Here is a 23603-nt window from a genome sequence, read left to right on the forward strand (position 1 = left end):
TTGTAGGAATGGTTTTTCACCTATTACTGAATTAAACTTGCTTCATTGGAAAGGCAGCAAGATGCATCCTCATTTCAATGTCTACTGAAATAATACAGGTTGACACCAGGAAACATAAACGTCACTGCATCCTTGCTGCTTCCTCATGGGGAAGTCTGTTTAATGTGAAAACAAGGTGATATCTAATCAGCACACAGGTAAGGAATTAAGAAAATCTTTCTTTATGGGTGAAGATGTTTCTCACAAAATTGTTGCACCAAAGCATCATTGAAATTCAAGCTGGAATGATGATTTTAATATATCACTTGTACATTTTATACTGCTCTTCTGGTGACAATGTAGTTTGTTTTTGTCAATTACCATTTTAATAATAGGGTAAAGAAAATTAAGTGGATTTTTGAAAGAAAACAATACTGTCAATTTACTATTAAAACAAATTAAAATGGTAAAAGTTATTGTACTTTAAGTAAAAATAAAAGAGCCAAAATATCAATCCCAGTTTTGGATTACTTTAATTAACAAAAAACAATGCATATAGCAGAAGATAGTTTCAATCTGCCTACATCTGGGTTATGGGCCCAGCATGCTTCCGTTGCAGTACTCTGCTGCTCATGTAAGTGCAAGAGATCCTGAAGCACTCACTCATCATGGGAAAGTAGCAATGTGTTTCTTACAAAAACTCTCCAGATTATTGACTTTTTAAAGTTTTTCTAGGAAACGTTCTAGATGAATGCTTATTAGCCTTTGTCAGAATGGACTTTTACGAGGTGTCTCTGTGGTGCAATCGGTTAGCATGTTTGGCTATTAACCAAAAGGTTGGTGGTTCAATCCCACCCAGGGATGTAATTGACCTTGTGATCAGATTTTGGTGATCTTTAAATAGACAAGTCAAAATTTCAAACCCCCTCTTATGGTGTAGGGTACCTGGCCTTCTCTGATGTAATCAGAGTTAGATTTGATTGAGTGATTTTATAAAAAACAGCTAGGAAGCACAATTTAGCAGTGGGTTGCAGAGAAAAAAAAATTATGCTGGCAGAAAAGTCCAATTGAGTGATTAAACAGCTCTTCATTTTCTGACTTTATTTTTATGCTAACAAATTTGCTCTCTGAAAAGTGTCCACAAAGCCAAGTCTCTGATTAACACCTTTGTAGGAATGTTTTTTCACCTATTACTGAATTAAACTTGCTACATTGGAAAGGCAGCAAGATGCATCCTCATTTCAATGTCTACTGAAATAATACAGGTTGACACCAGGAAACATAAACGTTACTGCATCCTTGCTGCTTTCTCATGTGGAAGTCTGTTTAATGTGAAAACAAGGTAATATCTAATCAGCACACAGATAAGGAATTAAGAAAATCTTTCTTTATGGGTGAAGATGTTTCTCACAAAATTGTTGTCCCAATGCATCATTGAAATTCAAGATGGAAGATGATTTTAATATATCACTTGTACATTTTGCATTGCTCTTCTGGTGACAATGTAGTTTGTTTTTGTCAATTACCATTTCAGTAATAGGGTAAAGAAAATTAAGTGGATTTTTTAAAGAAAACAATGCTGTCAATATACTATTAAAACAAATTAAAATGATAAAAGTTATTGTACTTTAAGTAAAAATAAAAGAGCCAAAATATCAATCCCAGTTTTTGATTACTTTAATTATAAAAAAAAATGCACATAGCAGAGGATAGTTTCGATTAATCGACCTCTGGGTTATGCGCCCAGCATCCTTCCATTGCACTACTCTGCTGCTCATGGAAGTCCGAGAGATCCTGAAGACTAAATTGATTAAAGGCCTAAAAGTACTGGACTATAAGGAAAGACTTACTAGGCTGAATATGTATACACTAGAAAAGAGGTGCCTAAGAGGAGATATTATTAATATCTTCAAATATGTAAAGATACATAACAAAGAGTTATCAGAGGAATTATTTATTAAAAGAACACGTGGTCACTCGCTGCGACTGGAGGAAAGTTCAGAACGCAATGGAGGAAAGGTTTCTTCACTGTTAGGGCAATCAGGATGTGGAATTCCCTGCCAGGGAAGGTGGTAATGGCGGACTCTGTAATTGGATTTAAAAAAGGAATGGATACATTTCTGAATGAAAAAGCTATCCAAGGTTATAATACTTAAAATATCAACATGGTTAATCCGGGGGTAACATGAGTTATAGTAGCTAACTAGTCATAAAACATTATTCAGCAAGTATGTAGAATCATCACAACTTAAAACAGGTTGAACACGATGGGCAATTTGCCTCTATTCAACCTCAAAAACTATGTTACTATATGTTACTATATTACTGTAGTATACAGAACACCACAATGCAATGAGCAGTGATAGTGAGCACTGATGAGGATACTAGAACTGACACTGAGCAGCAAGATGCAGCACTGGACTATTAGTAATGTACTGTAGTATGCTGAGCACCACAATGCAGCACAAGACAATGAGCAGTGATACTGAGCACTGATGAGGATACTACTGAGAACTGACACTGAGCAGGAGAGACACACTACTAGTATTACTGAGCAGCAATAAGTAACCACTGATACTGAGCACTGATATTGAGATTTCCACTGAGAGAACATAGCCACGTCCTCTCCGCTCTCTCTTCAATGCACGAGTAAAAATGGCGGCAACGCGCAGCTCTATATATAATATCCGAATCTCGCGAGAATCCGACAGCGGGATGATGACATTTTCCCTTGTTCAGGTTTTCCGAGTCAGGCGGGAACAACCGAGCCTGCCTCAGACCAGTGTAAACCACGTGGAGTTCGTGGGGAATTCGGTTCTCGGAGAACCGAACCCGCTCCTCTCTACCTTATACCCATCAATTTTTTTTATTTTCAATCTAAGCCCCTGCAGTTTTCTGTAAGCATCTGCTTCGCTATGATGATCAACAAGTCACAAGGGCAAACACTCAGGGCTTGAGGCATAGATCTTTGGACTAGCTGCTACAAGCATGGCAGAGGTGTCACTATCACTGGTGACACCCAGAGAGGTGTCGAGGGAGATTGTAATGCAGTGCGTGCAAATAAGCAGCGCAATGGTAAAAAGGAGGCATGATTTCATAGGTAGGGGCGTGGCCTGGTGGCCTGAATCTACATTTTGTTGCTCCGGGTGTCCCGGGGGTTGGGTGCTGCACCCGGGGACTAGTGTGTAAGCGGTGCTGGCTCCTGCACAGTGACAGGGCATGGCCACCCAGTATGACACCTCCCTTCTTGACCATGCTGTAATTGCAGTCGCACTGCAGTTCAGCGTGATCATAAACAATGGTGTAGCCTCCTGCTGGTGCAGACTGTATGTGCGCGCAGGAAGCCGCCACCATTTTTGTGATCACAGCGGCTGAATGTGATGTCATACAGCCGCTGTGACCACGCCCCCTGTGTCTCCTCCATTGCAGACCCCATTTTGAAGCCTTGCCCCCGCACTGCTCCATCCCTGACTTGGAAATGGAGTGTTGCTGACCCCACTCTCCCCCCCTGCCCCGATTGACAGGCAGAGGCGATCGCATGCAGGCACATGCGTATGCTCTTAGCAATTTTTGCAGTTGGATCGCTTATTGTGATTGCAATCCAACCTGAATCAGGCCCTATTACCTATCACAATGCGCTGCGGGCAGTACAAAATTGGGTTAATATAGGAGAAAAACCCCCAGACCTGTGCTCCTTAACTGTACCTGGTGGCTAGTGGAGCGGCTGCCCAGTAATCAGTGTCCACCCCAGTGCGCACACGGCCCACCCCCTACGGCCACGCTCCCCTTAATCAGCGGCCTCGTGATCCGGAAGGGCGGTGTGTGTGTGTGACTGACCTTAGGAAGAAACCGGAGCCTCCGCTGCAGTGACCCAGCAACCAGGGCACGGGAGTATACAGCGCCGCTGGGAGTGATGAAGCTGCAGTAAAGATGTCTTTTAGACCTAGCCTGCTGCAGCCCTTGTAGATTCTCATAAAACAAGTTCTTCTTTTCTTGTCAAAATTAATAGCTAAGAATAGGCTGCCTGAGGCAGGCCCCTGTTAAGTGGCCTGCTACTGAAGGCACCAACTACAAACTGAGCTCCCTGTTCATGGAAGCGGGGTTATAGAGGAGGATGCGCTGAGCATCTTGGGAACAGTCAAAAGCTTTGAGCCGGTTGGTGCCTCAGATCAAGATCCTACTCTACACCCCAATGTGAATCCTTGTGGAGTCCAGTGTACCCCACAGAAGAAATTAATGTGTCACACCCATTGGCAGCAACCTTAGAATAGCTGCTGACGGGCACAATTGAGAAAGGAAGGGGGGGGGGGCATTTGAATCCAGCACATAGATGCAATTCAAATATGTAATTTGTACCTTCCTATTTTAAAATATAATGGATGAACCTCACCCTGTGAGAACAATCTTCATGATCAAGAGATCTAATATGTAAAATAAGTATGAGTTGGGATAGGGCTGGGGAGGGTGGCAGCTCGGGCAGCCCCTCCCCCGTCAAGTTAAGGAGATTCAACTGAGGAAGCACAAGGGAACTCTCGTCTGGGGACAACAACTGCGGGGAGACCACATCTTTTCAGATGAACATGGGAGGGCGGAAGGCTGCCTAATACTGAAGCACCATCAAATATCAAACCATATCCAACAACTAGTACAAGCATTCCTGGGGGAAGGTCTGCAGCAGACGGATTTGCATACGGTGATGTCATCCAAGCAGTGGGCCAAAGTTGGCTGGAACCCTCATCTGCATATAAAAAGAGAAAAGGGGCATGCAGGGCATGGCGGCCTTTTGCAGTGCTTGGATGACCCCTAGTTTGCATTAAACACCCCCACCCTCCTTTGGTGTGGGGCTCATGTTGGCCATGCCCCATCCCCTGAAGCATTCATGCTGATTTCTTGCAGCAGCTGGGCACTGTAACAGCTCCAGAGCTGCTCTGTAAGGCAAGTAAAAGGGTGTGGGCCCTGCAGCACCACCTGTAGTTCGCATTGTGCGTTGGAAGGCACAAAGTAAGCAGACGGGAGGAGAAGTCAGGATAGTACACAAGGGCATCCTTTTCTCTTAGTCCGTAAAGGATGCTGGGGTCACATTAAGAACCATGGGGTATAGACGGGATCCGCAAGAGACATGGGCACTTTAAGACTTTCAAAGGGTGTGAACTGGCTCCTCCCTCTATGCCCCTCCTCCAGACTCCAGTTATAGGAACTGTGCCCAGGGAGACGGACATTTCGAGGAAAGGATTTATTGTTAAACTAAGGTGAGCATCTTACCAGCTCACACCTTAAGCATGCCGCAGAACGTGGCATTCAACAGAACACAAGCCAACAGCATGAACAATTGCAGCAAAAAGCTGACCAGAACCGTAACACAACATGTGTATAACCACAAGTAATAACTGCAGACACAGTATGGACTGGGACGGGTGCCCAGCATCCTCTACGTACTAAGAGAAAAGGATTTACCGGTAGGTATTAAAATCCTATTTTCTCATACGACCTAGAGGATGCTGGGGTCACATTAAGAACCATGGGGTTATACCAAAGCTCTTGAACGGGTGGGAGAGTGCGTACGACTCTGCAGCACCGAATGACCCAACTTGAGGTTATCATCAGCCAAGGTATCAAACTTGTAAAACTTAGCAAAAGTGTTTACTAAATAGCTGCTCGGCAAAGTTGCAATGCTGAGACTCCCCGACCAGCTGCCCAGGATGAACCCACCTTTCTAGTAGAATGGGTCTTCACCTAATTCAGTAACGGCAATCCTGCCGTGGAATGAGCATGCTGAATCTTACCACAGATTCAGCGCATAATGGTCTGCATGGAAGCAGGACACCCAATCCTGTTGGGAGCATACAGGACAAACAGAGCCTCTGTTTTCCTAATCTGAACCGTTCTGGTGACATAAATTTTCAAAGTTCTGACCACAGCCAGAGACTTTGACTCAACGAAGGTGTCAGTGGCCAAAGGCACCATGTGGAAAGATGAACCACCTTTGGCAGAAATTGTTGACGTGTCCTCAATTCTGCTCTATCTTCATGAAATATCAAATAAAGGCTCTTGTGATACTGCATGGTTTGTACTGTTTTCCATGTGCTCCCAGATCTTTCAAGCAAGTAGCATGGTCAAGAAAGTTCTGTTTGAAAAGAAACAAACATTTACTGTCATTGTTATGCAAATAAACTTACATTAAAGCTAACAAGAAAGCACACTCGTTCTGTCTTTAAACTGATAAAAGAAACCCCAATAATATGGGGCATGCAAAAATTGAGATAAAACTCAGTTTTGCTCCTCTCCACGGAAATCTTTAATAAAAGGCGAAATATTTGTTAGTTCTGAAGAGAAACCAGAGCATGACCAAGATTCCACCTGTCGCCTGAGTGCCATGCCAGCAGTTCTCATTCAGCTCAAAGTGAGCACCCAATTTGAATGAAAGAAAGCAGATTTCTCACCAGGCTTCCCCTTGCTATAAACATGGTTTGTACTCTTTTCCATGTGCTCCCAGATCTTTCAAACAATTAGTGTGGTCAAGAAAGTTCTGTTTGAAAAGAAACAAACATTGACTGTCATTTCTATGCAAATGAGCTTACATTAAAGCACACTCGTTCTATCTTTAAACCGATAAAATAAAACCCCAATAAGATGGGGCATGCAAAAATTGAGATAAAACTCAGTTTTGCTCCTCTTCACGGAAATCTTTAGTAAAAGGCGAAAGATTTGTTCGTTCTGAAGAGAAACCACAGCATGACCAAGATTCTACCTGTCGCCTGAGTGCCATGCCAGCAGTCCTCATTCAGCTCAAAGTGAGCACCCAATTTGAAAGAAAGAAAGAAAGCAGATTTCTCACCAGGCTTCCCCTTGCTATAAACATGGTTTGTACTCTTTTCCATGTGCTCCCACATCTTTCAAGCAATTAGTATAGTCAAGAAAGTTATGTTTGAAAAGAAACAAACATTTACTGTCATTTCTATGCAAATGTGCTTACATTAAAGCACACTCGTTCTATCTTTAAACTGATAAAAGAAACCCCAATAAGACGGGGCATGCAAAAATTGAGATAAAACTCAGTTTTGCTCCTCTCCACGGAAATCTTTAGTAAAAGGCGAAAGATTTGTTCGTTCTGAAGAGAAACCAGAGCATGACCAAGATTCCACCTGTCGCCTGAGTGCCATGCCAGCAGTCCTCATTCAGCTCAAAGTGAGCACCCAATTTGAAAGAAAGAAAGCAGATTTCTCACCAGGCTTCCCCTTGCTATAAGCATGGTTTGTACTCTTTTCCATGTGCTCCCAGATCTTTCAAGCAATTAGTATGGTCAAGAAAGTTCTGCTTGAAAAGAAACAGACATTTATTGTCATTGTTATGCAAATAAACTTACATTAAAGCTAACAAGAAAGCACACTCGTTCTGTCTTTAATCCGATAAAAGAAACCCCAATAATATGGGGCATGCAAAAATTGAGATAAAACTCAGTTTTGCTCCTCTCCACGGAAATCTTTAGTAAAAGGCGAAAGATTTGTTCGTTCTGAAGAGAAACCAGAGCATGACCAAGATTCCACCTGTCGCCTGAGTGCCGTGCCAGCAGTCCTCATTCAGATCAAAGTGAGCGCCCAATTTGAAAGAAAGCAGATTTCTCACCTGTCTTCTCCTTGCTATAAGCATGGTTTGTACTGTATTCCATGTGCTCCCAGATCTTTCAAGCAAGTAGCATGGTCAAGAAAGTTCTGTTTGAAAAGAAACAAACATTTACTGTCATTTCTATGCAAATGAGCTTACATTAAAGCACACTCATTCTATCTTTAAACCGATAAAAGAAACCCCAAAAAGATGGGGCATGCAAAAATTGAGATAAAACTCGGTTTTGCTCCTCTCCACGGAAATCTTTAGTAAAAGGCGAAAGATTTGTTCGTTCTGAAGAGAAACCAGAGCATGACCAAGATTTTTATCTGAAAATATGTGTTCTCCCTGCAGTTGTTGTCCACAGATGAGAGTTCCCTTGTGCTGCCTCAGTTGAATCTCCTTTACTTGACAGGGGGATGCTCGAGCAGCGACCCTCCCCAGCTCTAGCCCAACTCCTACTTACCTGCCAGGTGAGATACTATGATCATGAAGGTGCTTCTCCCAGGGCAAGGCTCACCCATTGCACTCTGGGTGTGCTGCTTCTGCGTTTTCCCAAAATGTGGGAAACTTGACTGCATAATTTGTGTTTCCCCTGGTCGGCTCTCGTATAATTCAGATCTCTTTGTCTCAGGTCTCTCTCCAGCCTAGTTTGCTGTCTGTTTCCACTTCTCTTTTCTTGAGCCGCTCCCTTCTATGCCCTTGCGCACTATCCTGACTTCTACCGTCTGCTTACTTCGTGCCTTCCAACGCACAATGCAAACTACAGGTAGTGCTGCAGGGCCCACACCCTTTTACTTGCCTTACAGAGCGTCTCTGGAGCAGTTACAGTGCCCAGCTGCTGCAAGAAATCAGCTTGAATGCTTCAGGGGCTGGGGCATAGCCAACATGAGCCCCACACCGAAGGAGGGTGGAGGTGTGTAATGCGAACTAGGGGTCATCCAAGCGCCGCAAAAGGCCGCCATGCCCTGCACGCCCCTTGTCTCTTTTCATATGCAGACGAGGGTTGAAGCCAACTTTGACCCACTGTTTGGATGACATCACCATATGCAAATCCATCTGCTGCAGGCCTTCCCCCAGGAATGCTTGCACTAGTTGTTGCATTTGGTTTGTTGTTTGGGGGTGCTTCAGTATTAGGCAGCCTTCTGCCCTCCCATGTTCATCTGAAAATATGTGTTCTCCCTGCAGTTGTTGTCCCCAGATGAGAGTTCCCTTGTGCTGCCTCAGTTGAATCTCCTTTACTTGACAGAGATGTGCCTGAGCAGCGGCCCTCCCCAGCCCTATCCCAAATCATACTTATTTTGCATAGGCGATACCATGGTCATGAAGATTGTTCTCCCAGGGTGAGGTTCATTCATTGCATTCTGGGTATGCTGACCCCTGTGATTTCCCCAAATGTGGGAAACTCGACTGCATTATTTGTGGTAGTGGGGGACTGTGTTTGTGCTTTCCTCTGGTCAGCTCTGGTAAAAATCAGATTTCTTTATATCAGATCTTCCTCTAGCCTTGTTCTTCTTTCGAGAGTTCCCTTGTGCTGCCTCAGTTGGATCTCTTTCACTTGAGAGGGGGGTGCCCGAGCAGCGACCCTCCCCAGCTCTAGCCCAACTCCTACTTACCTGCCAGGTGAGATACTATGATCATGAAGGTGCTTCTCCCAGGGCAAGGCTCACCCATTGCACTCTGGTTGTGCTGCCCCTGCGATTTCCCCAAATGTGGGAAACTTGACTGCATAATTTGTGTTTCCCTTGGTCATCTCTCGTATAATTCAGATCTCTTTGTCTCAGGTCTCTCTCCAGCCTAGTTTGCTGTCTGTTTCCACTTCTCTTTTCTTGAGCCGCTCCCTTCTATGCCCTTGCGCACTATCCTGACTTCTCCCGTCTGCTTACTTCGTGCCTTCCAACGCACAATGCGACCTACAGGTAGTGCTGCAGGGCCCACACCCTTTTACTTGCCTTACAGAGCAGCTCTGGAGCAGTTACAGTGCCCAGCTGCTGCAAGAAATCAGCTTGAATGCTTCAGGGGCTGGGGCATAGCCAACATGAGCCCCACACCGAAGGAGGGTGGAGGTGTGTAATGCGAACTAGGGGTCATCCAAGTGCCGCAAAAGGCCGCCATGCCCTGCACGCCCCTTTTCTCTTTTCATATGCAGACGAGGGTTGAAGCCAACTTTGACCCACTGCTTGGATGGCATCACCATATGCAAATCCATCTGCTGCAGGCCTTCCCCCAGGAATGCTTGCACTGGTTGTTGCATTTGGTTTGTTGTTTGGGGGTGCTTCAGTATTAGGCAGCCTTCTGCCCTCCCATGTTCATCTGAAAATATGTGTTCTCCCTGCAGTTGTTGTCCCCAGATGAGAGTTCCCTTGTGCTGCCTCAGTTGAATCTCCTTTACTTGAAAGAGATGTGCCTGAGCAGCGGCCCTCCCCAGCCCTATCCCAAATCATACTTATTTTGCATAGGAGAGACCATGGTCTTGAAGATTGTTCTCCCAGGGTGAGGTTCATTCATTGCATTCTGGGTATGCTGACCCCTGTGATTTCCCCAAATGTGGGAAACTCAACTGCATTATTTGTGGTAGTGGGGGACTGTGTTTGTGCTTTCCTCTGGTCAGCTCTGGTAAAAGTCAGATTTCTTTGTTTCAGATCTTCCTCTAGCCTTGTTCTTCTTTCGAGAGTTCCCTTGTGCTGCCTCAGTTGGATCTCCTTCACTTGACAGGGGGGTGCCCGTGCAGCGACTCTCCCCAGCTCTAGCCCAACTTCTACTTACCTGCCAGGTGAGATACTATAATCATGAAGGTGCTTCTCCCAGGGCAAGGCTCACCCATTGCACTCTGGATGTGCTGCCCCTGCGATTTCCCCAAATGTGGGAAACTTGACTGCATAATTTGTGTTTCCCCTGGTCGGCTCTCGTATAATTCAGATCTCTTTGTCTCAGGTCTCTCTCCAGCCTAGTTTGCTGTCTGTTTCCACTTCTCTTTTCTTAAGCCGCTCCATTCTATGGCCTTGCGCACTATCCTTACTTCTCCCGTCTGCTTACTTTGTGCCTTCCAATGCACAATGCAAACTACAGGTAGTGCTGCAGGGCCCACACCCTTTTACTTGCCGTACAGAGCAGCTCTGGAGCAGTTACAGTGCCCAGCTACTGCAAGAAATCAGCTTGAATGCTTCAGGGGCTGGGGCATAGCCAACATGAGCCCCACACCGAAGGAGGGTGGAGGTGTTTAATGCGAACTAGGGGTCATCCAAGCGCCGCAAAAGGCCGCCATGCCCTGCACGCCCCTTTTCTCTTTTCATATGCAGACGAGGGTTGAAGCCAACTTTGACCCACTGCTTTGGATGACATCACCATATGCAAATCCATCTGCTGCAGGCCTTCCCCCAGGAATGCTTGCACTAGTTGTTGCATTTGGTTTGTTGTTTGGGGGTGCTTCAGTATTAGGCAGCCTTCTGCCCTCCCATGTTCATCTGAAAATATGTGTTCTCCCTGCAGTTGTTGTCCCCAGATGAGAGTTCCCTTATGCTGCCTCAGTTGAATCTCCTTTACTTGAAAGAGATGTGCCTGAGCAGCGGCCCTCCCCAGCCCTATCCCAAATCATACTTATTTTGCATAGGAGATACCATGGTCATGAAGATTATTCTCCCAGTGTGAGGTTCATTCATTGCATTCTGGGTATGCTGACCCCTGTGATTTCCCCAAATGTGGGAAACTCGACAGCATTATTTGTGGTAGTGGGGGACTGTGTTTGTGTTTTCCTCTGGTCAGCTCTGGTAAAAGTCAGATTTCTTTGTCTCAGATCTTCCTCTAGCCTTGTTCTTCTTTCGAGAATTCCCTTGTGCTGCCTCAGTTGGATCTCCTTCACTTGACAGGGGGGTACCCGAGCAGCGACCCTCCCCAGCTCTAGCCCAACTCCTACTTACCTGCCAGGTGAGATACTATGATCACGTAGGTGCTTCTCCCAGGGCAAGGCTCACCCATTGCACTCTGGGTGTGCTGCTCCTGCGATTTCCCCAAATGTGGGAAACTTGACTGCATAATTTGTGTTTCCCCTGGTCGGCTCTCGTATAATTCAGATCTCTTTGTCTCAGGTCTCTCTCCAGCCTAGTTTGCTGTCTGTTTCCACTTCTCTTTTCTTAAGTGCCTTCCAATGCACAATGCAAACTACAGGTAGTGCTGCAGGGCCCACACCCTTTTACTTGCCGTACAGAGCAGCTCTGGAGCTGTTACAGTGCCCAGCTGCTGCAAGAAATCAGCTTGAATGCTTCAGGGGCTGGGGCATAGCAAACATGAGCCCCACACCGAAGGAGGGTGGGGGTGTTTAATGTGAACTAAGGGTCATCCAAGCGCCGCAAAAGGCCGCCATGCCCTGCATACCCCTTTTCTCTTTTCATATGCAGATGAGGGTTCCAGCCAACTTTGGCCCACTGCTTGGATGACATCACCGTATGCAAATCCGTCTTCTGCAGAACTTCCCCCAGGAATGCTTGTACTAGTTGTTGCATTTGGTTTGTTGTTTGGGGGTGCTTCAGTATTAGGCAGCCTTCTGCCCTCCCATGTTCATCTGAAAATATGTGTTCTCCCTGCAGTTGTTGTCCCCAGATGGGAGTTCCCTTGTGCTGCCTCAGTTGAATCTCCTTTACTTGACAGAGATGTGCCTGAGCAGCGGCCCTCCCCAGCCCTATCCCAAATCATACTTATTTTGCATAGGAGATACCATTTTCATGAAGATTGTTCTCCGAGGGTGAGGTTCATTCATTGCATTTTGGGTATGCTGACCCCTGTGATTTCCCCAAATGTGGGAAACTCGACTGCATTATTTGTGGTAGTGGGGGACTGTGTTTGTGCTTTCCTCTGGTCAGCTCTGGTAAAAATCAGATTTCTTTATATCAGATCTTCCTCTAGCCTTGTTCTTCTTTCGAGAGTTCCCTTGTGCTGCCTCAGTTGGATCTCTTTCACTTGAGAGGGGGGTGCCCGAGCAGTGACCCTCCCCAGCTCTAGCCCAACTCCTACTTACCTGCCAGGTGAGATACTATGATCATGAAGGTGCTTCTCCCAGGGCAAGGCTCACCCATTGCACTCTGGTTGTGCTGCCCCTGCGATTTCCCCAAATGTGGGAAACTTGACTGCATAATTTGTGTTTCCCTTGGTCATCTCTCGTATAATTCAGATCTCTTTGTCTCAGGTCTCTCTCCAGCCTAGTTTGCTGTCTGTTTCCACTTCTCTTTTCTTGAGCCGCTCCGTTCTATGCCCTTGCGCACTATCCTGACTTCTCCCGTCTGCTTACTTCGTGCCTTCCAACGCACAATGCAAACTACAGGTAGTGCTGCAGGGCCCACACCCTTTTACTTGCCTTACAGAGCAGCTCTGGAGCAGTTACAGTGCCCAGCTGCTGCAAGAAATCAGCTTGAATGCTTCAGGGGCTGGGGCATAGCCAACATGAGCCCCACACCGAAGGAGGGTGGAGGTGTGTAATGCGAACTAGGGGTCATCCAAGCGCCGCAAAAGGCCGCCATGCCCTGCACGCCCCTTTTCTCTTTTCATATGCAGACGAGGGTTGAAGCCAACTTTGACCCACTGCTTGGATGGCATCACCATATGCAAATCCATCTGCTGCAGGCCTTCCCCCAGGAATGCTTGCACTAGTTGTTGCATTTGGTTTGTTGTTTGGGGGTGCTTCAGTATTAGGCAGCCTTCTGCCCTCCCATGTTCATCTGAAAATATGTGTTCTCCCTGCAGTTGTTGTCCCCAGATGAGAGTTCCCTTGTGCTGCCTCAGTTGAATCTCCTTTACTTGACAGAGATGTGCCTGAGCAGCGGCCCTCCCCAGCCCTATCCCAAATCATACTTATTTTGCATAGGAGAGACCATGGTCTTGAAGATTGTTCTCCCAGGGTGAGGTTCATTCATTGCATTCTGGGTATGCTGACCCCTGTGATTTCCCCAAATGTGGGAAACTCAACTGCATTATTTGTGGTAGTGGGGGACTGTGTTTGTGCTTTCCTCTGGTCAGCTCTGGTAAAAGTCAGATTTCTTTGTTTCAGATCTTCCTCTAGCCTTGTTCTTCTTTCGAGAGTTCCCTTGTGCTGCCTCAGTTGGATCTCCTTCACTTGACAGGGGGGTGCCCGTGCAGCGACTCTCCCCAGCCCTAGCCCAACTTATACTTACCTGCCAGGTGAGATGCTATAATCATGAAGGTGCTTCTCCCAGGGCAAGGCTCACCCATTGCACTCTGGATGTGCTGCCCCTGCGATTTCCCCAAATGTGGGAAACTTGACTGCATAATTTGTGTTTCCCCTGGTCGGCTCTGGTATAATTCAGATCTCTTTGTCTCAGGTCTCTCTCCAGCCTAGTTTGCTGTCTGTTTCCACTTCTCTTTTCTTAAGCCGCTCCATTCTATGGCCTTGCGCACTATCCTTAATTCTCCCGTCTGCTTACTTTGTGCCTTCCAATGCACAATGCAAACTACAGGTAGTGCTGCAGGGCCCACACCCTTTTACTTGCCGTACAGAGCAGCTCTGGAGCAGTTACAGTGCCCAGCTAATGCAAGAAATCAGCTTGAATGCTTCAGGGGCTGGGGCATAGCCAACATGAGCCCCACACCGAAGGAGGGTGGAGGTGTTTAATGCGAACTAGGGGTCATCCAAGCGCCGCAAAAGGCCGCCATGCCCTGCACGCCCCTTTTCTCTTTTCATATAAAGACGAGGGTTGAAGCCAACTTTGACCCACTGCTTTGGATGACATCACCATATGCAAATCCATCTGCTGCAGGCCTTCCCCCAGGAATGCTTGCACTAGTTGTTGCATTTGGTTTGTTGTTTGGGGGTGCTTCAGTATTAGGCAGCCTTCTGCCCTCCCATGTTCATCTGAAAATATGTGTTCTCCCTGCAGTTGTTGTCCCCAGATGAGAGTTCCTTTATGCTGCCTCAGTTGAATCTCCTTTACTTGACAGAGATGTGCCTGAGCAGCGGCCCTCCCCAGCCCTATCCCAAATCATACTTATTTTGCATAGGAGAGACCATGGTCATGAAGATTATTCTCCCAGTATGAGGTTCATTCATTGCATTCTGGGTATGCTGACCCCTGTGATTTCCCCAAATGTGGGAAACTCGACAGCATTATTTGTGGTAGTGGGGGACTGTGTTTGTGTTTTCCTCTGGTCAGCTCTGGTAAAAGTCAGATTTCTTTGTCTCAGATCTTCCTCTAGCCTTGTTCTTCTTTCGAGAATTCCCTTGTGCTGCCTCAGTTGGATCTCCTTCACTTGACAGGGGGGGTACCCGAGCAGCGACCCTCCCCAGCTCTAGCCCAACTCCTACTTACCTGCCAGGTGAGATACTATGATCACGTAGGTGCTTCTCCCAGGGCAAGGCTCACCCATTGCACTCTGGGTGTGCTGCTCCTGCGATTTCCCCAAATGTGGGAAACTTGACTGCATAATTTGTGTTTCCCCTGGTCGGCTCTCGTATAATTCAGATCTCTTTGTCTCAGGTCTCTCTCCAGCCTAGTTTGCTGTCTGTTTCCACTTCTCTTTTCTTAAGTGCCTTCCAATGCACAATGCAAACTACAGGTAGTGCTGCAGGGCCCACACCCTTTTACTTGCCTTACAGAGCAGCTCTGGAGCTGTTACAGTGCCAAGCTGCTGCAAGAAATCAGCTTGAATGCTTCAGGGGCTGGGGCATGGCCAACATGAGCCCCACACCGAAGGAGGGTGGGGGTGTTTAATGCGAACTAAGGGTCATCCAAGCGCCGCAAAAGGCCGCCATGCCCTGCATACCCCTTTTCTCTTTTCATATGCAGATGAGGGTTCCAGCCAACTTTGGCCCACTGCTTGGATGACATCACCGTATGCAAATCCGTCTTCTGCAGACCTTCCCCCAGGAATGCTTGTACTAGTTGTTGCATTTGGTTTGTTGTTTGGGCGTGCTTCAGTATTAGGCAGCCTTCTGCCCTCCCATGTTCATCTGAAAATATGTGTTCTCCCTGCAGTTGTTGTCCCCAGATGAGAGTTCCCTTGTGCTGCCTCAGTTGAATCTCCTTTACTTGACAGAGATGTGCCTGAGCAGCGGCCCTCCCCAGCCCTATCCCAAATCATACTTATTTTGCATAGGATATACCATGGTCATAAAGACTGTTCTCCCAGGATGAGGTTCATTCATTGCATTCTGGGTATGCTGACCCCTGTGATTTCCCCAAATGTGGGAAACTCAACTGCATTATTTGTGGTAGTGGGGGACTGTTTTTGTGTTTTCCTCTGGTCAGCTCTGGTAAAAGTCAGATTTCTTTGTCTCAGATCTTCCTCTAGCCTTGTTCTTCTTTCGAGAGTTCCATTGTGCTGCCTCAGTTTGATCTCCTTCACTTGACAGGGGGGTACCCGAGTAGCGACCCTCCCCAGCTCTAGCCCAACTCCTACATACCTGCCAGGTAAGATACTATGATCATGAAGGTGCTTCTCTGCACCTGCAACGGAGGAGACACGCCCCCTGTGTCTCCTCCGTTGCAGACCCCATTTTGAAGCCTTGCCCCCGCACCGCTCCATCCCTGACTTGGAAATGGAGTGTTGCTGACCCACCTCTCCCCCCCTTCCCCGCCCCGATTGACAGGCAGAGGCGATCACATTCTCTGCGGGGTGCCGCAGAAAATGCAGGCACATGCGTATGCTCTTAGCAATTTTTGCAGTTGGATCGCTTATTGTGATTGCAATCCAACCTGAATCAGGCCCTATTACCTATCACAATGCGCTGCGGGCAGTACAAAATTGGGTTAATATAGGAGAAAAACCCCCAGACCTGTGCTCCTTAACTGTACCTGGTGGCTAGTGGAGCGGCTGCCCAGTAATCAGTGTCCACCGCAGTGCGCACACGGCCCACCCCCTACGGCCTCGCTCCCCTTCAGCAGCGGCCTCGTGATCCGGAAGGGTGGTGTGTGTGTGACTGACCTTAGGATGAAACCGGAGCCTCCGCTGCAGTGACCCAGCAACCAGGGCACGGGAGTATACAGCGCCGCTGGGAGTGATGAAGCTGCAGTAAAGATGTCTATTAGACCTAGCCTGCTGCAGCCCTTGTAGATTCTCATAAAACAAGTTCTTCTTTTCTTGTCAAAATTAATAGCTAAGAATAGGCTGCCTGAGGCAGGCCCCTGTTAATTGGCCTGCTACTGAAGGCACCAACTACAAACTGAGCTCCCTGTTCATGGAAGCGGGGTTATAGAGGAGAATGCACTGAGCTTCTTGGGAACAGTCAAAAGCTTTGAGCCGGTTGGTGCCTCAGATCAAGATCCTACTCTACACCCCAATGTGAATCCTTGTGGAGTCCAGTGTACCCCACAGAAGAAATTAATGTGTCACACCCATTGGCAGCAACCTTAGAATAGCTGCTGACGGGCACAATTGAGAAAGGAAGGGGGGGGGGGGACATTTGAATCCAGCACATAGATGCAATTCAAATATGTAATTCGTACCTTCCTATTTTAAAATATAATGGATGAACCTCACCCTGTGAGAACAATCTTCATGATCAAGAGATCTCATATGCAAAATAAATATGAGTTGGGATAGGGCTGGGGAGGGCTGCTCGGGCAGCACCTCCCCCGTCAAGTTAAGGAGATTCAACTGAGGAAGCACAAGGGAACTCTCATCTGGGGACAACAACTGCAGGGAGACCACATCTTTTCAGATGAACATGGGAGGGCGGAAGGCTGCCTAATACTGAAGCACCATATGCAACAACTAGTACAAGCATTCCTGGGGGAAGGTCTGCAGCAGACGGATTTGCATACGGTGATGTTATCCAAGCAGTGGGCCAAAGTTGACTGGAACCCTCATCTGCATATGAAAAGAGAAAAGGGGCATGCAGGGCATGGCGGCCTTTTGCAGTGCTTGGATGACCCCTAGTTCACATTAAACACCCCCACCCTCCTTTGGTGTGGGGCTCATGTTGGCCATGCCCCATCCCCTGAAGCATTCAAGCTGATTTCTTGCAGCAGCTGGGCACTGTAACAGCTCCAGAGCTGTTCTGTAAGGCAAGTAAAAGGGTGTGGGCCCTGCAGCACCACCTGTAGTTCGCATTGTGCGTTGGAAGGCACAAAGTAAGCAGACGGGAGGAGAAGTCAGGATAGTGCGCAAGGGCATTCTTTTCTCTTAGTCCGTAGAGGATGCTGGGGTCACATTAAGAACCATGGGGTATAGACGGGATCCGCAAGATACATGGGCACTTTAAGACTTTCAAAGGGTGTGAACTGGCTCCTCCCTCTATGCCCCTCCTCCAGACTCCAGTTATAGGAACTGTGCCCAGGGAGACGGACATTTCGAGGAAAGGATTTATTGTTAAACTAAGGTGAGCATCTTACCAGCTCACACCTTAAACATGCCGCAGAACGTGGCATTCAACAGAACACAAGCCAACGGCATGAACAATTGCAGCAAAAAGCTGACCAGAACCATAACACAACATGTGTATAACCACAAGTAATAACTGCAGACACAGTATGGACTGGGACGGGTGCCCAGCATCCTCTACGGACTAAGAGAAAAGGATTTACCGGTAGGTATTAAAATCCTATTTTCTCATACGACCTAGAGGATGCTGGGGTCACATTAAGAACCATGGGGTTATACCAAAGCTCTTGAACGGGTGGGAGAGTGCGTACGACTCTGCAGCACCGAATGACCCAACTTAAGGTTATCATCAGCCAAGGTATCAAACTTGTAAAACTTAGCAAAAGTGTTTACTAAATAGCTGCTCGGCAAAGTTGCAATGCCGAGACTCCCCGACCAGCTGCCAAGGATGAACCCACCTTTCTAGTAGAATGGGTCTTCACCTACTTCAGTAACGGCAATCCTGCCGTGGAACGAGCATGCTGAATCTTACCACAGATCCAGCGCATAATGGTCTGCATGGAAGCAGGACACCAAATCCTGTTGGGAGCATACAGGACAAACAGAGCCTCTGTTTTCCTAATCTGAACCGTTCTGGTGACATACATTTTCAAAGTTCTGACCACAGCCAGAGACTTTGACTCAACGAAGGTGTCAGTGGCCAAAGGCACCATGTGGAAAGATGAACCACCTTCGGCAGAAATTGTTGACGTGTCCTCAATTCTGCTCTATCTTCATGAAAGATCAAATAAAGGCTCTTGTGATACTGCATGGTTTGTACTGTTTTCCATGTGCTCCCAGACCTTTAAGCAAGTAGCATGGTCAAGAAAGTTCTGTTTGAAAAGAAACAACATTTACTGTCATTGTTATGCAAATAAACTTACATTAAAGCTAACAAGAAAGCACACTCGTTCTGTCTTTAAACTGATAAAAGAAACCCCAATAATATGGGGCATGCAAAAATTGAGATAAAACTCAGTTTTGCTCCTCTCCACGGAAATCTTTAATAAAAGGCGAAATATTTGTTAGTTCTGAAGAGAAACCAGAGCATGACCAAGATTCCACCTGTCGCCTGAGTGCCATGCCAGCAGTTCTCATTCAGCTGAAAGTGAGCACCCAATTTGAATGAAAGAAAGCAGATTTCTCACCAGGCTTCCCCTTGCTATAAACATGGTTTGTACTCTTTTCCATGTGCTCCCAGATCTTTCAAGCAATTAGTGTGGTCAAGAAAGTTCTGTTTGAAAAGAAACAAACATTTACTGTCATTTCTATGCAAATGAGCTTACATTAAAGCACACTCGTTCTATCTTTAAACCGATAAAATAAAACCCCAATAAGATGGGGCATGCAAAAATTGAGATAAAACTCAGTTTTGCTCCTCTCCACGGAAATCTTTAGTAAAAGGCGAAAGATTTGTTCGTTCTGAAGAGAAACCAGAACATGACCAAGATTCCACCTGTCGCCTGAGTGCCATGCCAGCAGTCCTCATTCAGCTCAAAGTGAGCACCCAATTTGAAAGAAAGAAAGCAGATTTCTCACCAGGCTTCCCCTTGCTATAAACATGGTTTGTACTCTTTTCCATGTGCTCCCAGATCTTTCAAGCAATTAGTATAGTCAAGAAAGTTCTGTTTGAAAAGAAACAAACATTTACTGTCATTTCTATGCAAATGAGCTTACATTAAAGCACACTCGTTCTATCTTTAAACCGATAAAAGAAACCCCAATAAGACGGAGCATGCAAAAATTGAGATAAAACTCAGTTTTGCTCCTCTCCACGGAAATCTTTAATAAAAGGCGAAAGATCTGTTCGTTTTGAAGAGAAACCAGAGCATGACCAAGATTCCACCTGTCGCCTGAGTGCCATGCCAGCAATCCTCATTCAGCTCAAAGTGAGCACCCAATTTGAAAGAAAGAAAGCAGATTTCTCACCAGGCTTCCCCTTGCTATAAACATGGTTTGTACTCTTTTCCATGTGCTCCCAGATCTTTCAAGCAATTAGTGTGGTCAAGAAAGTTCTGTTTGAAAAGAAACAAACATTTACTGTCATTTCTATGCAAATGAGCTTACATTAAAGCACACTCGTTCTATCTTTAAACCGATAAAATAAAATCCCAATAAGATGGGGCATGCAAAAATTGAGATAAAACTCAGTTTTGCTCCTCTCCACGGAAATCTTTAGTAAAAGGCGAAAGATTTGTTCGTTCTGAAGAGAAACCAGAACATGACCAAGATTCCACCTGTCGCCTGAGTGCCATGCCAGCAGTCCTCATTCAGCTCAAAGTGAGCACCCAATTTGAAAGAAAGAAAGCAGATTTCTCACCAGGCTTCCCCTTGCTGTAAACATGGTTTGTACTCTTTTCCATGTGCTCCCAGATCTTTCAAGCATTTAGTATAGTCAAGAAAGTTCTGTTTGAAAAGAAACAAACATTTACTGTCATTTCTATGCAAATGAGCTTACATTAAAGCACACTCGTTCTATCTTTAAACCGATAAAAGAAACCCCAATAAGACGGAGCATGCAAAAATTGAGATAAAACTCAGTTTTGCTCCTCTCCACGGAAATCTTTAGTAAAAGGCGAAAGATCTGTTCGTTTTGAAGAGAAACCAGAGTATGACTAAGATTCCACCTGTCGCCTGAGTGCCATGCCAGCAGTCCTCATTCAGCGCAAAGTGAGCACCCAATTTGAAAGAAAGAAAGCAGATTTCTCACCAGGCTTCCCCTTGCTATAAGCATGGTTTGTACTCTTTTCCATGTGCTCCCAGATCTTTCAAGCAATTAGAATGGTCAAGAAAGTTCTGCTTGAAAAGAAACAGACATTTATAGTCATTGTTATGCAAATAAACTTACATTAAAGCTAACAAGAAACTGATAAAAGAAACCCCAATAATATGGGGCATGCAAAAATTGAGATAAAACTCAGTTTTGCTCCTCTCCACAGAAATCTTTAATAAAAGGCGAAAGATTTGTTCGTTCTGAAGAGAAACCAGAGCATGACCAAGATTCCACCTGTCGCCTAAATGCTGTGCCAGCAGTCCTCATTCAGATCAAAGTGAGCGCCCAACTTGAAAGTAAGCAGATTTCTCACCTGGCTTCTCCTTGCTATAAGCATGGTTTGTACTGTATTCCATGTGCTCCCAGATCTTTCAAGCAAGTAGCATGGTCAAGAAAGTTCTGTTTGAAAAGAAACAAACATTTACTGTCATTTCTATGCAAATGAGCTTACATTAAAGCACACTCATTCTATCTTTAAACCGATAAAAGAAACCCCAAAAAGATGGGGCATGCAAAAATTGAGATAAAACTCGGTTTTGCTCCTCTCCACGGAAATCTTTAATAAAAGGCGAAAGATTTGTTCGTTCTGAAGAGAAACCAGAGCATGACCAAGATTTTTATCTGAAAATATGTGTTCTCCCTGCAGTTGTTGTCCCCAGATGAGAGTTCCCTTGTGCTGCCTCAGTTGAATCTCCTTTACTTGACAGAGATGTGCCTGAGCAGCGGCCCTCCCCAGCCCTATCCCAAATCATACTTATTTTGCATAGGAGATACCATGGTCATGAAGATTGTTCTCCCAGGGTGAGGTTCATTCATTGCATTCTGGGAATGCTGACCCCTGTGATTTTCCCAAATGTGGGAAACTCGCTTTTATACCCTTGTGCACTATCCTGACTTCTCCTCCTGTCTGCTTACTTTGTGCCTTCCAATGCACAATGCAAACTACAGGTAGTGCTGCAGGGCCCACACCCTTTTACTTGCCTTACAGAGCAGCTCTGGAGCTGATACAGTGCCAAGCTGCTGCAAGAAATCAGCTTGAATGCTTCAGGGGATGGGGCATGGCCAACATGAGCCCCACACCGAAGGAAGGTGGGGGTGTTTAATGCGAACTAAGGGTCATCCAAGCGCCGCAAAAGGCCGCCATGCCCTGCATACCCCTTTTCTCTTTTCATATGCAGATGAGGGTTCCAGCCAACTTTGGCCCACTGCTTGGATGACATCACCGTATGCAAATCCGTCTTCTGCAGAACTTCCCCCAGGAATGCTTGCACTAGTTGTTGCATTTGGTTTGTTGTTTGGGGGTGCTTCAGTATTAGGCAGCCTTCTGCCCTCCCATGTTCATCTGAAAATATGTGTTCTCCCTGCAGTTGTTGTCCCCAGATGAGAGTTCCCTTGTGCTGCCTCAGTTGAATCTCCTTTACTTGACAGAGATGTGCATGAGCAGCGGCCCTCCCCAGCCCTATCCCAAATCATACTTATTTTGCATAGGAGATACCATGGTCATGAAGATTGTTCTCCCAGGGTGAGGTTCATTCATTGCATTTTGGGTATGCTGACCCCTGTGATTTACCCAAATGTGGGAAACTCGACTGCATTATTTGTGGTAGTGGGGGACTGTGTTTGTGCTTTCCTCTGGTCAGCTCTGTTAAAACTCAGATTTCTTTGTCTCAGATTTTCCTCTAGCCTTGTTCTTCTTTCGAGAGTTCCCTTGTGCTGCCTCAGGTGGATCTCCTTCACTTGACAGGGGGGTGCCCGAGCAGCGACCCTCCCCAGCTCTAGCCCAACTCCTACTTACCTGCCAGGTGAGATACTATGATCAGGAAGGTGCTTCTCCCAGGGCAAGGCTCACCCATTGCACTCTGGGTGTGCTGCTCCTACGATTTCCCCAAATGTGGGACACTTGACTGCATAATTTGTGTTTCCTCTGGTCGGCTCTCGTATAATTCAGATCTCTTTGTCTCAGGTCTTTCTCCAGCCTAGTTTGCTGTCTGTTTCCACTTCTTTTATCTTGAGCCCCTCCCTTCTATACCCTTGTGCACTATCCTGACTTCTCCTCCCGTCTGCTTACTTTGTGCCTTCCAATGCACAATGCAAACTACAGGTAGTGCTGCAGGGCCCACACAATCTTTTACTTGCCTTAAAGAGCAGCTCTGGAGCTGTTACAGTGCCCAGCTGCTGCAAGAAATCAGCTTGAATGCTTCAGGGGATGGGGCATGGCCAACATGAGCCCCACACCAAAGGTGGGTGGGGGTGTTTAATGCGAACTAGGGGTAATCCAAGCACCGCAAAAGGCCGCCATGCCCTGCACGCCCCTTTTCTCTTTTCATATGCAGATGAGGGTTGAAGCCAACTTTGACCCACTGCTTGGATGACATCACCATATGCAAATCCATCTGCTGCAGGCCATCCCCCAGGAATGCTTGCACTAGTTGTTGCATTTGGTTTGTTGTTTGGGGGTGCTTCAGTATTAGGCAGCCTTCTGCCCTCCCATGTTCATCTGAAAATATGTGTTCTCCCTGCAGTTGTTGTCCCCAGATGAGAGTTCCCTTGTGCTGCCTCAGTTGAATCTCCTTTACTTGACAGAGATGTGCCTGAGCAGCGGCCCTCCCAGCCCTATCCCAAATCATACTTATTTTGCATAGGAGACACCATGGTCATGAAGATTGTTCACCCAGGGTGAGGTTCATTCATTGCATTCTGGGTATGCTGACCCCTGTGATTTCCCCAAATGTGGGAAACTCGCCTGCATTTTTTGTGGTAGTGGGGGACTGTGTTTGTGTTTTCCTCTGGTCAGCTCTGGTAAAAGTCAGATTTCTTTGTCTCATATATTCCTCTAGCCTTGTTCTTCTTTCGAGAGTTCCCTTGTGCTGCCTCAGTTGGATCT

The 23603-nt window shown here is 46.4% G+C and overlaps 29 non-coding genes and 2 pseudogenes across 29 annotated transcripts; 19 read left to right on the forward strand and 12 right to left on the reverse strand.

Annotated features, from left to right (window-relative positions):
- The first annotated feature begins 769 nt into the window (after positions 1-769).
- TRNAN-AUU (transfer RNA asparagine (anticodon AUU)) lies at positions 770-843 on the forward strand. Its single transcript has one exon. It is a non-coding gene; the product is annotated as a tRNA-Asn (tRNA).
- A 5363-nt stretch (positions 844-6206) lies between these two features.
- On the reverse strand, positions 6207-6322 carry LOC135025996 (U5 spliceosomal RNA). Its single transcript, XR_010222667.1, has one exon. It is a non-coding gene; the product is annotated as a U5 spliceosomal RNA (small nuclear RNA).
- Positions 6323-6597: 275 nt separating this feature from the next.
- LOC135025989 (U5 spliceosomal RNA) lies at positions 6598-6713 on the reverse strand. The gene has a single exon (XR_010222660.1). It is a non-coding gene; the product is annotated as a U5 spliceosomal RNA (small nuclear RNA).
- A 278-nt stretch (positions 6714-6991) lies between these two features.
- LOC135025982 (U5 spliceosomal RNA) lies at positions 6992-7107 on the reverse strand. The gene has a single exon (XR_010222653.1). It is a non-coding gene; the product is annotated as a U5 spliceosomal RNA (small nuclear RNA).
- Positions 7108-7393: 286 nt separating this feature from the next.
- Positions 7394-7509, reverse strand: LOC135025977 (U5 spliceosomal RNA). Its single transcript, XR_010222648.1, has one exon. It is a non-coding gene; the product is annotated as a U5 spliceosomal RNA (small nuclear RNA).
- Positions 7510-7779: 270 nt separating this feature from the next.
- LOC135025980 (U5 spliceosomal RNA) lies at positions 7780-7895 on the reverse strand. The gene has a single exon (XR_010222651.1). It is a non-coding gene; the product is annotated as a U5 spliceosomal RNA (small nuclear RNA).
- Positions 7896-8039: 144 nt separating this feature from the next.
- On the forward strand, positions 8040-8202 carry LOC135025958 (U1 spliceosomal RNA). The gene has a single exon (XR_010222637.1). It is a non-coding gene; the product is annotated as a U1 spliceosomal RNA (small nuclear RNA).
- A 671-nt stretch (positions 8203-8873) lies between these two features.
- LOC135026017 (U1 spliceosomal RNA) lies at positions 8874-9037 on the forward strand. Its single transcript, XR_010222686.1, has one exon. It is a non-coding gene; the product is annotated as a U1 spliceosomal RNA (small nuclear RNA).
- Positions 9038-9189: 152 nt separating this feature from the next.
- LOC135025944 (U1 spliceosomal RNA) lies at positions 9190-9352 on the forward strand. Its single transcript, XR_010222627.1, has one exon. It is a non-coding gene; the product is annotated as a U1 spliceosomal RNA (small nuclear RNA).
- Positions 9353-10023: 671 nt separating this feature from the next.
- On the forward strand, positions 10024-10187 carry LOC135025951 (U1 spliceosomal RNA). The gene has a single exon (XR_010222633.1). It is a non-coding gene; the product is annotated as a U1 spliceosomal RNA (small nuclear RNA).
- Positions 10188-10339: 152 nt separating this feature from the next.
- On the forward strand, positions 10340-10502 carry LOC135025953 (U1 spliceosomal RNA). The gene has a single exon (XR_010222634.1). It is a non-coding gene; the product is annotated as a U1 spliceosomal RNA (small nuclear RNA).
- Positions 10503-11174: 672 nt separating this feature from the next.
- LOC135025902 (U1 spliceosomal RNA) lies at positions 11175-11338 on the forward strand. Its single transcript, XR_010222587.1, has one exon. It is a non-coding gene; the product is annotated as a U1 spliceosomal RNA (small nuclear RNA).
- Positions 11339-11490: 152 nt separating this feature from the next.
- On the forward strand, positions 11491-11653 carry LOC135025936 (U1 spliceosomal RNA). Its single transcript, XR_010222619.1, has one exon. It is a non-coding gene; the product is annotated as a U1 spliceosomal RNA (small nuclear RNA).
- A 615-nt stretch (positions 11654-12268) lies between these two features.
- Positions 12269-12432, forward strand: LOC135026024 (U1 spliceosomal RNA). The gene has a single exon (XR_010222693.1). It is a non-coding gene; the product is annotated as a U1 spliceosomal RNA (small nuclear RNA).
- A 152-nt stretch (positions 12433-12584) lies between these two features.
- Positions 12585-12747, forward strand: LOC135025945 (U1 spliceosomal RNA). Its single transcript, XR_010222628.1, has one exon. It is a non-coding gene; the product is annotated as a U1 spliceosomal RNA (small nuclear RNA).
- A 671-nt stretch (positions 12748-13418) lies between these two features.
- Positions 13419-13582, forward strand: LOC135025963 (U1 spliceosomal RNA). The gene has a single exon (XR_010222641.1). It is a non-coding gene; the product is annotated as a U1 spliceosomal RNA (small nuclear RNA).
- A 152-nt stretch (positions 13583-13734) lies between these two features.
- On the forward strand, positions 13735-13886 carry LOC135025952 (U1 spliceosomal RNA; annotated as a pseudogene).
- Positions 13887-14569: 683 nt separating this feature from the next.
- LOC135025906 (U1 spliceosomal RNA) lies at positions 14570-14733 on the forward strand. The gene has a single exon (XR_010222590.1). It is a non-coding gene; the product is annotated as a U1 spliceosomal RNA (small nuclear RNA).
- Positions 14734-14886: 153 nt separating this feature from the next.
- On the forward strand, positions 14887-15049 carry LOC135025937 (U1 spliceosomal RNA). The gene has a single exon (XR_010222620.1). It is a non-coding gene; the product is annotated as a U1 spliceosomal RNA (small nuclear RNA).
- Positions 15050-15664: 615 nt separating this feature from the next.
- On the forward strand, positions 15665-15828 carry LOC135026043 (U1 spliceosomal RNA). Its single transcript, XR_010222712.1, has one exon. It is a non-coding gene; the product is annotated as a U1 spliceosomal RNA (small nuclear RNA).
- Positions 15829-18881: 3053 nt separating this feature from the next.
- On the reverse strand, positions 18882-18997 carry LOC135025999 (U5 spliceosomal RNA). The gene has a single exon (XR_010222669.1). It is a non-coding gene; the product is annotated as a U5 spliceosomal RNA (small nuclear RNA).
- Positions 18998-19272: 275 nt separating this feature from the next.
- On the reverse strand, positions 19273-19388 carry LOC135025984 (U5 spliceosomal RNA). The gene has a single exon (XR_010222655.1). It is a non-coding gene; the product is annotated as a U5 spliceosomal RNA (small nuclear RNA).
- A 274-nt stretch (positions 19389-19662) lies between these two features.
- Positions 19663-19778, reverse strand: LOC135025994 (U5 spliceosomal RNA). The gene has a single exon (XR_010222665.1). It is a non-coding gene; the product is annotated as a U5 spliceosomal RNA (small nuclear RNA).
- Positions 19779-20053: 275 nt separating this feature from the next.
- LOC135025988 (U5 spliceosomal RNA) lies at positions 20054-20169 on the reverse strand. The gene has a single exon (XR_010222659.1). It is a non-coding gene; the product is annotated as a U5 spliceosomal RNA (small nuclear RNA).
- A 274-nt stretch (positions 20170-20443) lies between these two features.
- Positions 20444-20559, reverse strand: LOC135025987 (U5 spliceosomal RNA). The gene has a single exon (XR_010222658.1). It is a non-coding gene; the product is annotated as a U5 spliceosomal RNA (small nuclear RNA).
- Positions 20560-20823: 264 nt separating this feature from the next.
- LOC135025993 (U5 spliceosomal RNA) lies at positions 20824-20939 on the reverse strand. The gene has a single exon (XR_010222664.1). It is a non-coding gene; the product is annotated as a U5 spliceosomal RNA (small nuclear RNA).
- A 270-nt stretch (positions 20940-21209) lies between these two features.
- LOC135025991 (U5 spliceosomal RNA) lies at positions 21210-21325 on the reverse strand. The gene has a single exon (XR_010222662.1). It is a non-coding gene; the product is annotated as a U5 spliceosomal RNA (small nuclear RNA).
- A 144-nt stretch (positions 21326-21469) lies between these two features.
- Positions 21470-21597, forward strand: LOC135025974 (U1 spliceosomal RNA; annotated as a pseudogene).
- Positions 21598-22190: 593 nt separating this feature from the next.
- On the forward strand, positions 22191-22354 carry LOC135026038 (U1 spliceosomal RNA). The gene has a single exon (XR_010222707.1). It is a non-coding gene; the product is annotated as a U1 spliceosomal RNA (small nuclear RNA).
- Positions 22355-22506: 152 nt separating this feature from the next.
- On the forward strand, positions 22507-22669 carry LOC135025921 (U1 spliceosomal RNA). Its single transcript, XR_010222604.1, has one exon. It is a non-coding gene; the product is annotated as a U1 spliceosomal RNA (small nuclear RNA).
- Positions 22670-23344: 675 nt separating this feature from the next.
- On the forward strand, positions 23345-23508 carry LOC135026040 (U1 spliceosomal RNA). The gene has a single exon (XR_010222709.1). It is a non-coding gene; the product is annotated as a U1 spliceosomal RNA (small nuclear RNA).
- The last annotated feature ends 95 nt before the right edge of the window (positions 23509-23603 follow it).

The sequence above is a fragment of the Pseudophryne corroboree genome, unplaced genomic scaffold (genome assembly GCF_028390025.1).
Source record: "Pseudophryne corroboree isolate aPseCor3 unplaced genomic scaffold, aPseCor3.hap2 scaffold_429, whole genome shotgun sequence".
NCBI classification, from domain to species: Eukaryota; Metazoa; Chordata; class Amphibia; order Anura; family Myobatrachidae; genus Pseudophryne; species Pseudophryne corroboree.